The following is a 12,292-nucleotide window of genomic DNA, read 5'->3' as shown; positions in this document are numbered from 1 at the left end:
CAATGAAGTCGACGAAGGCCAAACTTTTCTCGATTTTTCAACTGTACTTGTCCATCATTTCCAACCCCTGTTTTCAAAAAGTGCGTAACATCAAAGTTCTGAGTTATATACGAAGGAGACTAAAAGGAGAATTCAAAGCTTCCGGAAAATTTAAAAACGACATTTCTTTTGCGTAAGACGTAATGCCTCGGGTTTGTTCCCTTTTTCTTAATACGGGATCGTCATCTGTCCCACTTCTTCTGAGACGAATCACATAATAGATGAGGGCAGCCGTTTGCGTCTAAAATGGACGTGGGGCGTCAGTAGTCGTCATACCGCAGTTGTCGCTGCAACGACGAAGCTATTCTATCCCAAGGAACGCGATCGCACGCATTTTGAATTGTGATCGCGGTATTTTAGAGCGCGCTATTCGCGACTTTTACCTTTTTGTAAAAGCCCGGAATTTCTTTAATGACAACTGGCTCTTCAATCAGGTTACTGAGTACTTGATGGATTTGTTTATTTGTGTTTGTGCACGTTTTCGTATAATCGAGTTGTTTGTGGTGTTCATTACTGTTGCGACTTTTGTTTCACTGAAAGTTCTATGACTTTTTGTTGGTTTGTTTACAGGATCTCGCTGATATAACAGGTGAGACGAGGGTGTTCATTTTATTAGGTATTTTTAGAAATTGAATTTGATATTCGACAATCAGATTGACTTTTGGAACGTGCGTTGTTCATAAAGTGTCTGAAAAATTGAATGACCAATATTTAAATGGATTATTCCGTATATATCAGTACACAAAATTTATTCATTTGCACAATTATCATGTTTTATGGGCCTAACCGTACAAAAAACAAAGTTAAAAGTCATTAGAGTTTTTTTATTGACACAATACGTTAAATAAACTAATTGCTACATTCAATTAACAATTAGCACTGCAAAATTAATGTATTTTGATATCGGATTGATTAAGTATTCATAGGTTGAAAAAATCTTATTCCCTAATAGTTTCAGGGTGTTAGAGAGAATAGTTAGGTGTTTTCTATTTTGCATACTACAAAATACGTGGATATGTTAGATGAAATGTCAGTTTGAGCTTTTCATCTTACACCGAAAAAATTAAAGATTTTGTAAAAATAATGAACTTCAGTCTTTCAAATTCATCTGAGAACAATGATGATGAAGAGGCTGATCAAGTAAAAACGTCAATGTAGAGGTTCATTGGGTTCCAAAAAAATGAACAGCATCAATGTATATAGTATAAAATTATCTAATGATCAGTATTAACCACGACATAGTAGAATAAGTATTTATGGAGATATGGAGCTACAAAACTACATGACATTGAAACGGACGAAACTTTTTAAACAACCTTATATTTCAACCTCTGCTATGTCCTTTTCACTAGTATTTTTGTCAACATTGGTATTGGATGGTGTGGGTTTGAAACATACCTACCTACATAGCTTGAAAGACATCGTGGAATACATATTTTCTTTTTGAAAAACAGATGTTTTCGCAGCCTTTCCTCATCTCTCAATATCATAAAATGTTGTCTAAATATTTTATTCAGTGCTGTTTTGTATTTTTTTTACTGAATTTCGGTATGGAATTCTATTTACTAAATATAGGTTATGAAATTGACGATGACAATACAATGTCTCAAGATAAAGAATTTAATATCATTATATGATTATAACATACTGAACGTGAGTGGAAGTTAAAAATACCAAAGAAAGTCGATAAGAGTAATTATTTGTTTACTTTGTAGTGAATGTTCAAGAGGTAGCAAAAACGTATGTGATTTTCTAAAACTTCAACTAGCGTTTCCTAATATGACTATAACCAGTCCGTGCAAAGCTTATTATCAAATCATCATAAAATGTAACTTTTAACAGGTGATGATCAACTGTATTGCCAAACATGCGTCAAACTAACTGACTATTATAAGAAAACAAGTAAAGCTGAGGCACCAGTCAATCTAATAATGACACTGATGATTTTCAAACAAGACTCAACCACTGACGGAAGCAAGAAACTCTTTCGAAGGTTCGAAATAGATGAACATTTCAATCTAGCAGACCAATATTATAATATTCATGCAGTCATTGTTCACTGTGGTTCTGGCGTTGAATTTGGGCATTATTACGCCTTGGTTAAAAGACGAAACGGACTGGTTTAAGTTTGACGATAGTCGTGTCACGAAGTGTTCTGGCGATGTCTTGAATTTATTGGAGTCCTATATTTTGTTTTATGATAGAGAGGACATTGGCAGATTAAGATCTTCAGATGATGTGGTGCTGTAGGTTTTTCCAGGTTTTCCTGCAGCTGAAAAAGCAAATGCGCCACTAGAATCAATGAAGTCGTCCAGGAACGCCAATTAATTTTTGTTATTTCATAAATTCATGATTCATATTACTTTCTTCTTTAATGGTACCCATCATAAAATAAAATTAGGAATTTTCAGATTGGCCAAATTGACCTTCAGGACCAAAATTTCATTTCATTTGAAATATTTTCAACTACCTTTACTAGTTTTAATAACTTTTTCAAAATGGACGAGTGATTGGATTTCCTCAGAGGTTTAAAATTTTTTCAACCTCTTCTTTTGTCAAATTTTGTTTGATTTTCAATTCTACAGTCAGGGAGTTTGTCTATTCTGCTGTAACATCCAAAAAAACTTTTTCGGTGATTTTCAAACGTTACAATTTTGTCTTTCTGTTCTTTATTCAGACTTGAACCAGAATTATTACTTATTTTGAAATTAGTGGCAACGTTTTGAACAACGGAATTAACAAAACAACAATTTTCTAATTTTAGAACCTATTCAAATGGAAACGGCAGAACTGATTGAAAATTCCTGTTTTTTCCATCTATTGAGAAGAAATAAACATTTTTTCTCAAAGCCACTTTTCAAGATGGCGTTGACAGATTTTCAATGTGACTTTTCGTCTCCGAAAAATCATCAGTAATTTAAGTTTTCTCATATAGATTTAAACCAGAATCACCCCGTATAAGTCAGCACCATAAATGCGTCATAAGTAAATTTGGAATTGGGCAACATCATCAAGAGGAGAATGACTTATTCTTTTTTGTGTATGTTGCGTGGACTTTTTGTGATCAAATAATAGTTTCAATATAAATTTTTGCAAATCTGAAAACACTTGATATTTTCGAAACAATTGAAGACATCGGACATTGTATGAAATATTTTTAAGATGTTTTGAACAATACAAATATTGAACAATTGACAGATATTGCATTTAAAGTGGGGTCATTATTAGCCACTGTTACATCACACACCCTGTACACATAGTATTTCTCAAAAATAATTCGTAACCGAAAATACAATCGATATGTCTGATAAACAATGCAAAGGATTAATCCACTGTCTGAAAACTTGGCAATTCACCACTCAGAACAATGATGTGCGTAATACCTTTTTTTTTGTGAGTTTGCAAACTCCAGACACTGTTTATATTGAATGTATGGAATCATTACACGTCTCGAGCATCAAAAAATTGCTTCCTAATGAGTACCTGTAGATTTTTTATTGTTTAAATTTTTGTTATGACTTAAATAATTGATTAATTAATGATGTTTAGTCACTTAAGTGTATTTTCTATTTTCACATGCATAAAAACCACTCGTTTTGCAACACTTGTCAATTCGACAAATAATTTAATACTCTGTGATCAGCAAACTTTTCGGAACTGGATTCTGAGGTTGACAATGTGAATGTAGACATAGATGGATATTAAATCCTTTCGTGGCTGATTCAGCTGCGAATAAAGAAGAAAAACTTATAGACTTAACATCAAAATGGATCCTCATTTCCAAAATATTGCTGTCTGGCTATCAAGGATTCAGAACTGACAAGGATGCTTTAAAATTCGATGTGAATTGATATCTTCTTCAATGAAAAACAATGAAACAAAAAAGATTATTAGTCCATTTGAAAAAAAACACTTTTCGATGGATTGTTGAAACATAGACTGACTGAGGCTTCGCAACCTCTTGTGAATCGCGACCCTCAGGTTAAAAAAACAGTTTCAGACTGTCATTTGTTGCCTTCACCACTTTTTGGCGAGTTCTTTTTGGTGAATCGTGACTTACAGGTTGAAATAAACAGTTTCATACTGCGTGAAAGCAAAGAACAAAACTTTAAACGTGACAATTTCTGTCGATCGTTCAAACTGCGGGGCACCCACATTTCGATTTTTCCACCACGTTTTGAAACATCAAAAACCAGTTCTCATCAGAACCCAGTTCTTTCGCCATCCCACGCACCATTTGTGATGGGTCAGTCTCCACCAAGGCCCTCAAATCCTGTAGGTCGACCATATCGGGGCCCATCTTCGAGGCTACAATCTCCGAAACGAAATTTCCAAATATCAAAATTCATCTTTGTTGGAATTTTATAAGAGTCTTCCACTGGAATAATTTGATAATTTGCATAAATTTGCTCGTGGATTGTTTTCTGTTTTTGGTACTGCTTACTTGTGTGAGAAAACGTTTTCCAAGATGAAGTACACAAAGTATGTTTACAGATCTCAATTAACCGATGAGCATCTTAAATCTCTTTTGATAATTGGTACAAGTAAAATTGATCCACAATTACAAAGTTGTTTTATTGTGATTCATTTCAATTATTTGTTAGTTATTAATATGCTTAAACTTATATACTTAAGTTAAGTTTTCTTTGTCATCATTTATGTCGTTAAGTTTTACCTTGCAAGTAAATAAAACCGACTAATTATCATTATGTGTTTTCTTCTTCAACTTATCACAACAATAGTAACAACAATTAGGTAATCATTGGCTGTCGCGGGTCAGATTGATGACAGTAAATCATTGGCTGTCCCGAGCCACGGTGTTTGCTGACAAACTGACACTTTTAAATAAATTTACCTTTTCGAGGCATATTTCTTCGGCTACTGCAATCAAGCATTCTTTTATCATTTCTCCATCGGTGAATGGTTTGCCACGTTTTCCGATTTCAAGAGCCACATGAAAGCTGGCGCGAGTTGCAGACTCTTGTTCAGTATTCGCTTTGGTAAACAAAGATTGCTGCGATTTGAGTCCGCGTTTCAAAGCTTTAAATTTTTCCTTCCGCAAACTTCCTATATACTTGGAGTAACTTTGAAGGTGTTTCGATTCATAGTGTCGTTTAATGTTATAGTCTTTGAGAACAGCTATGGTTTCATTACAAATTAAACACAGCGCCTTATTACTGGACTCAATCACAAAATACGGAAAATTCCATTTTTCTTGGAACGTTCTGCATTTACTGTCGATTTTGCGCTTCTTTCCCATACTAACAAATCACACATAAAAACAATAAGTCAAATCAAAATACTTTTATTGATGGGTGTTACTTTATTTCACAATAGACAGTTTCGCTACCTTCGCCTTTCCTACGCAGACTAACTCGCAGTTGCGCCGCTAGACTTTTTATATGCAATTATTACTGCCATCTCGAGGTGATCGGAATACACTAGCTAGAACCAGAACTTTCTCGAATCAACGCGGTAATTCCAAATTTTCAATTACGTCTATCGCCACCTAGCGGGTAGCTGAAAAAGATAGTACATAGTACCACTACTCGCCACTAGATGTCGTTAAGTATCACAATACACAATAATAAAATTGAAATGCAAAAAAAGCGTAAGTTTGCTTAGGTCACGCACTTTGCGACTATCCTAGTCTAGAAATATAGTTAAGGGCAGAAATTGTCTCTTGGAACAAACTGAAAAAATCATTGTGGCCCGAAGGCTTCAAAGTTTGGAGACCCCTGGTCTAGTCTAACAGTTTGTTCATTAACACTATCATTGCCAAATGCCTGGTTAATTTTTCGGGCTGTTTCGGTAGCGCTTTGGTTTGATTTGAATTCATAAAGAAAAAATGGCCAATGTAACAGTATGTAAAAGCCCAAATGGAATAAATTCATTATTTCAGTTACGGTACATATTTTAATAAAATCCCGAAGCTCGTCAAATTTAAATTATGATTTGACATACTTCAACGTAAAAATGCTACCCCTACCTTTAACCCCCGTCGAATGACAGGTACAAATTCAAATTTTTTAAATGGGAAGTATACATTTGTGGTATATCGTTTGGAAGGTCTCTTCATTTTCCATTCAAAAATATTATCGCTTTCAAGTTTATTGCAACAATCAAGATAAAATAAATTAAAATCATGTGGTTACCGAAATTCGATGAAATGCACTCAAAACTTATTGCAATATACTCAAAACTTATTTCATGTTGAGGTATTGATGATAAGAAAGTAAGCAAAAACCATAGTAATGTTCTTTTTAGATGGTATCCTTTGAAAAACTGTAAATAATTTTCGTGGTAACGTTAGTTTAAAAGTATAAACAACAAAAAAGTATAAACAAAATAAAATTGGGAGAAACACAGTCAAAATTGAAATTAACGAAACTGATGTAGAAATAGTGAGTAAAATTAAGTATCTAGGGTTCATTGTAGATAATACAATTTAATTGAATGATCATGCTGACTAATAAGCAAAATATCAAAGAAACTGTATTTTTTTCTAGAGTGGCATCTGTATTATCAATGCATGCCAAAATTATGTGCTATAATTGCATAATAAAAGCCCATTACAATTTTTGTGGGACTCTCTTATATCTTTTGAATCAGAACAAATTAAATCAATTACAAAAATTACAAAATCGTGGAATGCGAATAATATTACTCGGCAATAGAATGACACCTATACATAATATGCTCTGTAGTTTAAGGTGGCTTAATGTCCCTCAACGATTGTATTATTAAACTATGATATTTATATTCAAAATAATAAATAAATTGCAACCAACATACTTAGTAAACCTTTTGATCACAAATAGTGAAGTACATCATCAAGATACTAGATCGAACACCAATTTTCACATCCCAAGGACAAATTCATGTAGCAGTATGAACTCGTTATTTTTCAAAGGTCTGCATAGTTTCAATAAACTACCAATTAACATAAAAAACTCTTCTTCTCTCCGTCTATTCAAGAGGGACTTGGTAACATTCAGAACGAAACACTAAATTAAAGCTAATTTATATTTAAAATATAATAATAACTAAGACTTTGTTTTGAATGAATATATTAGTAAATATGTAACCGTGTATCCTATATAGAATATGTGCGATATAGTTTTTTCTTTTTTTGTGATTTTCTTTTATTTGGTTATAATAGACTAATTTATTTTGTTCTTTATGTATTATATTTAGATAAAGTACATTAATTATGTTTATATTAGGCTTGCCTATCTGGAATAAAGTTCTTCTTCTTCTTGTTTTGTATGTTACAACATTAGTTGCCAGTATTTTAATTTAGCTTTGAAGTTCGTTAACTTCAAGTCTGACAAATGGTTAGATTAACGGAAATGCATAAAATAACAGTTTTACAAAATATTTGGTTACGGAGATGAAACCTGAACACAACAGGAAGTAGCTCGCCTATTTCATGAGAAATTTACTAATTTACCGCCTATATCTCAAGGAACAATAAGCAAAATAAAGAAGCAGTCTCGCGAGCTTGTTCATGTGAGGCACATGAAAAAAAACAGCTGCCAATGCAATGAGTGATAAACTCAAATTAGATGTGATGCTTGAGACAGGCATACACTACATTCAATATTAGCCATACATCGATAGTAAACATGTTAAAAGAAAATAAAATGCATCCCTATAAAATGATATACAGTCAGGAGCTCATGGAAGACGACTTTGATAGAAGAATTTATTTTTGTGAGCAAATGATGGACGTGTTGGATAACAATATCATCTAATTGAAATGTGTTATGTTTTCTGATGAGTGTACTTTATCTCGTAACGGTCATGCTAATCGGCAAAATTGCCGCTACTGGTCAACGGAAAATCCTTACTGGATGAGAGAAGAACACTCGTAATACCCTCAAAAGGTTAATATTTGGGCAGGGATTGTAGGGAACCATATCATTGGTCCCTTTTTCATTGAGGTCAACTTGAACGGCGATAATTATTTGGCACTACTTAAAATGATGTCGTTCCAAGTTTAGCAAATTTATGTCCTGATCCAGGAAACCCTCAAGTTCCAGTGAATACGATTTGGTTTCAGCAGGATGAAGCAACACTACATTACCAAGTTTATGTCCGGCAATACAAAATATTTATTGAGATATGGAGGTAATAAAACACATGTCATTGAAACGGACAAAAGTTTTATAAAAGCCCAATAATTATATCTATAGGAATACCTTCATTGCATTGTGCTGGATGGAATGGTATAGTGATTAAATTCAAATTGGTGCATGGATATCAAATATTTGAAGACCTTAACTGTATTGCACAAACTGCAGGGAACATAAAATTTTATTGGTGCGTATTGCGTATGATAAGTATGTTTGATAAGTAGTTGAGTTTTTATAGTAAGAAGACACAACCGTAAAAGAGCGATTCAAAAAAATCGTTGATGTTTGGATTATACAGTGTGTCCCACTTTAAATGGGTTCACCCTAATAAATTATTCTGTTATAAATGTGATTTCCGCCAATTTTTGAGAGATGTGGACGTCCCACATGAATGATACAGTTTGATTAGTAAAAACGATTACCCTCACCCTTTTACAGAAAGTAAAAGGGTACATACATCTCATATTAGAATTCAGCATCTCCCAAATCATCTTCGAACATACTATACTCTAAAAATATCCAAATATAATGAAACATAAAATTCTCATAACCACTAACCTAAAAACTTCATCAAATAAGCTCTTTTTCTCTTTTCTTTCAATTGTCAAAAATGCAGAACTTTGGTTACATTTCAATACTGTGACTACATGCTCATTTTCAATATTTAACTAGAACAGGCACTGTTCCCAAACACCAGGACTGCAACACTGTTCTCGACGAACGTTTCACCACCTAGTTGGCATATTCAGCAGATGAGGTAGGCTAATTCCTAACCCTATCTATATATACCAGGGTAAAATTGATATAGCCAAATCAACACAACAACATTTTGATAGTTTTTTTCAATAACTGTTTGACGTGGTTCTTGAAACTGACATTACTTTTTCATATATGGACTGAGGGAAATGAATCAATCACTAACTGTTGAGTGAAACTTATCATGATACAAAATCGATCCCTGTTTTCAAGATTGGCACTCACGGATATGCAGATAAACTGATAAACTTTCAAACCGGTAGAAAAACTGATGAATGGACAAATATACGAACGGACAAACAGACCAATGAACAGATAAGCAAGATAACAGACATATAGACATATAGTCAAGCAAATAAGAGAAATAGGAAGACAAACAGGTTGACAAACAAAGATATAGACAAACAAACAATTTAATAGACAGACAAATAGACAGACAGATGAAAAGGTACAAAAACAGATAAATACAGAAACAGTCCCAGAAATAGGAGAGATAGGTCAACAAATAGACAAGCAGATAGACAGGTAGACAAACAGACAAACAGACAAACAGTCCAACAAAAGAGATAAATATTCAGAAAAACAAACAGGCAAATAGACAGTCAAACAAATAAAAGAAATAGGAAGACAAACAGATATATAAACAGAAAATCTGATAAACAGACAAATAGACAGATAGCCAGACAAACTGGTATGAAGACAGACAAATAGACAAACAGTCAAACAAATAAGAGAAATGGGAAGACAAACACAGACAATCTGATAAACAGGCAAATAGACAGACAGACAGACAAACTGAAATAAAGACAGATAAATAGACAATCAGTCAAATAAATGAGAGAAATAGGAAGACAAACAGGTATATAAACAGACAATCTGATAGACAGACAGACCAACTGGTATGAAGACAAACAGTCAAAAAAATAATAGAAATAGGGAGACAAACAGGTATATAAACAGACAATATGACAAAGAGACAAATAGACAGACAAACTGGTATGAACACAGACAAACAGTCAAACAAATAGGAGAAATAGGAAGACAAACAGGTATATAAACAGACAATTTGATGAACAGACAAATAGACAGACAGACAAACAGACAGACAGACAGACAAACTGGTATAAAGACAGATAAATAGACAGTCGAACAAACAGGTAAATATATAAACAAATATACAAACAGGCAAATACACAAACAGTCGAACAAAAGAAATAAATAGTTACTTGTGATGAACGATGTTACATTCCACACATAATGGTATCAATAGCCCTTCAAACGAATGAAAATTTTTGATATCCCACACACACACTTTATTGACGTATTGATGACGTATTATTATCAAACTGAGCAAGTTCGCTTCCTTCGCAATTGTCCACTAACAAAATCTGGAATAATTATATCTACTGAAGGCATTTACACTTAACAATTCCTTTCACGATTGGAAGCTCGCAAAAATGTTGGTATTTCTTTATTTTTTTTGGTAGTAATGAAGTTATTTCAACATTTTATCGCACCAAATATTCCGGAAGGCCAAATGTTTTTGTAGCTATTCACAGTTCGTTATAGCCATATGAAAATAATAATTATATTAGTTCAAATATTTCTGGAATGGTAGATTATCTCAATCATTATTCATTTCAACGATGATGAGGATTCGACTAGCTGCCCTGAGATTACGGAAATTTTACAGTGTGTCGCATTTAAAATGAAGAATATTAGGATATACCTAATAACATAGTTTTGCTTTTCGGAGAAATACCGAATTGATTTTTTGTACACGTATACAAGTTGATATGTAAAATACATATAGCTTATATAAATATTCATAATTATTACTGTTTTTGAGTTCAAAATAGTCAGAAAAATTTTTAAAAGTGAAAATAAATTGCTATTTTCTTTTCTTTGGAAGATTCCACATTTTTGGCATGAAGATAAATGAGTAGAAGGCTAAAACCTTTCTTCAGTTTCTATCTATTCTCAGTGAACAGGTTATTCACATATAAGGTATATTTTCAATATTTACGAAACAATTAAAGATATTTGAAACAGTTTTTTTTAAATTACAAAATATCTTTCAAATACGACTGTATTTGACAGCAACTAATTTTGCTTTAAATTTCCATCTATTTTCATATATTACTTCTACAAACATGGACCCTTATCTCAATCAGTGCAGCCATGTATATACTTGACAAACAAAAATGGGAACATATTATTTAAAAAAAATCAAAATAATAGATACAAATCAATAAATAGTCACTTCAAGAAATATAACCAATTCATCGAGTCTTAGATGAAACCATAAGAATTCACTCTGTAGAATAATTGGCTGAGTATCAGTGAACTCGTATACCAGAGTAATGAAGTTATAATTAACTGATCAAGTTTGTGCATTTTTGTTGCTTCACCGGATATTGAATACGAAACACAAAACAACACCGAATTTTCTTCAACTCCACTCTATTCAAGGTCATTATTTCAATTTCTGATTGTCTGCGGCGTATACAGAGCATGCTGAATGAAATAACTTGTAAAGTGAACAAAAAAATGAATAGTGAAAAAACTAAAATTTCTATAAATTGACAAAAGTGTCGAAGTAGAATTGAAGAAATTTTGAGAAACAAGCGTTTGAAGTGGAAGCCTTACTAATGAAACTCAGTTCAATATTTAGTAAGGACCTTTGGACAGATCCAATAAAAAAACCGTTGAACTGAATGATTTGCTATAAGGTAACAAACATCAAGTTGCCAAAATTTATAATCAACTGCCTCTGGAATTCATAGACTTCAGTATTCTTAACTTCAAAAAGAATTCTTTCTTCCCAACCAAACGTAAGAATTTGTTTTGATGATCTCTATCTTCATTGTCTCAATATTGTTTCAGTTTTGTTATTGGTCCAATCAATTCAATAACTAATGAAGTAATCCTGGGTTAATTTGAAAAACATATTGCAGATACGCCTTTCCACATTATAAGGAAAATCTAGCCTATTCATTCATCAAATACTACTCTGTATTTCCCGCGTAAATAAAGAATCAATTTTCAATCCAGAAGTATGCCTGGCATCACAATAAAATGCGCTTTCTATGGTGAATATACATGTAAGAGTTTTGTAACGCACTAATACGGATAAAAAGGTGAATTCTCTGCCTTATCTATGATTAATGATCGATCTTATATGGTATGAGTATGTTCATCCCATTCCTTTGTTGAGGAAGATGTATGATAAGTACTTCTAACTTGATTTGACAGCTGTATTAGGATCGGTTCGAACTGAAGACTCCTTATAATACGCATTGTGTATCGTATTATTGCTAAACAGTGGTGGTAGAAGGTCAATGACTATACATACTTCT

At 32.9% G+C, this 12,292-nt stretch overlaps 1 protein-coding gene across 2 annotated transcripts in view; it reads left to right on the top strand.

Moving 5' to 3' along the window:
* Window positions 1–320: 320 nt before the first annotated feature.
* The window catches only part of FMRFaR (FMRFamide Receptor), a 275,382-nt gene continuing 263,410 nt past the window's right edge, over window positions 321–12,292 (top strand). For both annotated transcript variants that reach the window (XM_074182902.1, XM_074182901.1), the window contains exon 1: window positions 321–628. The gene's annotated coding sequence lies outside the window, so the exon portion shown is untranslated. The remainder of the gene's footprint in view (window positions 629–12,292) is intronic.

The sequence above is a fragment of the Leptinotarsa decemlineata genome, unplaced genomic scaffold (assembly GCF_025532065.1).
Source record: "Leptinotarsa decemlineata unplaced genomic scaffold, Ldec_3_MD MMD2_tig00026330_RagTag_RagTag, whole genome shotgun sequence".
Taxonomy (NCBI): domain Eukaryota; kingdom Metazoa; phylum Arthropoda; class Insecta; order Coleoptera; family Chrysomelidae; genus Leptinotarsa; species Leptinotarsa decemlineata.
This window is presented reverse-complemented; position numbering and strand designations above follow the sequence as displayed.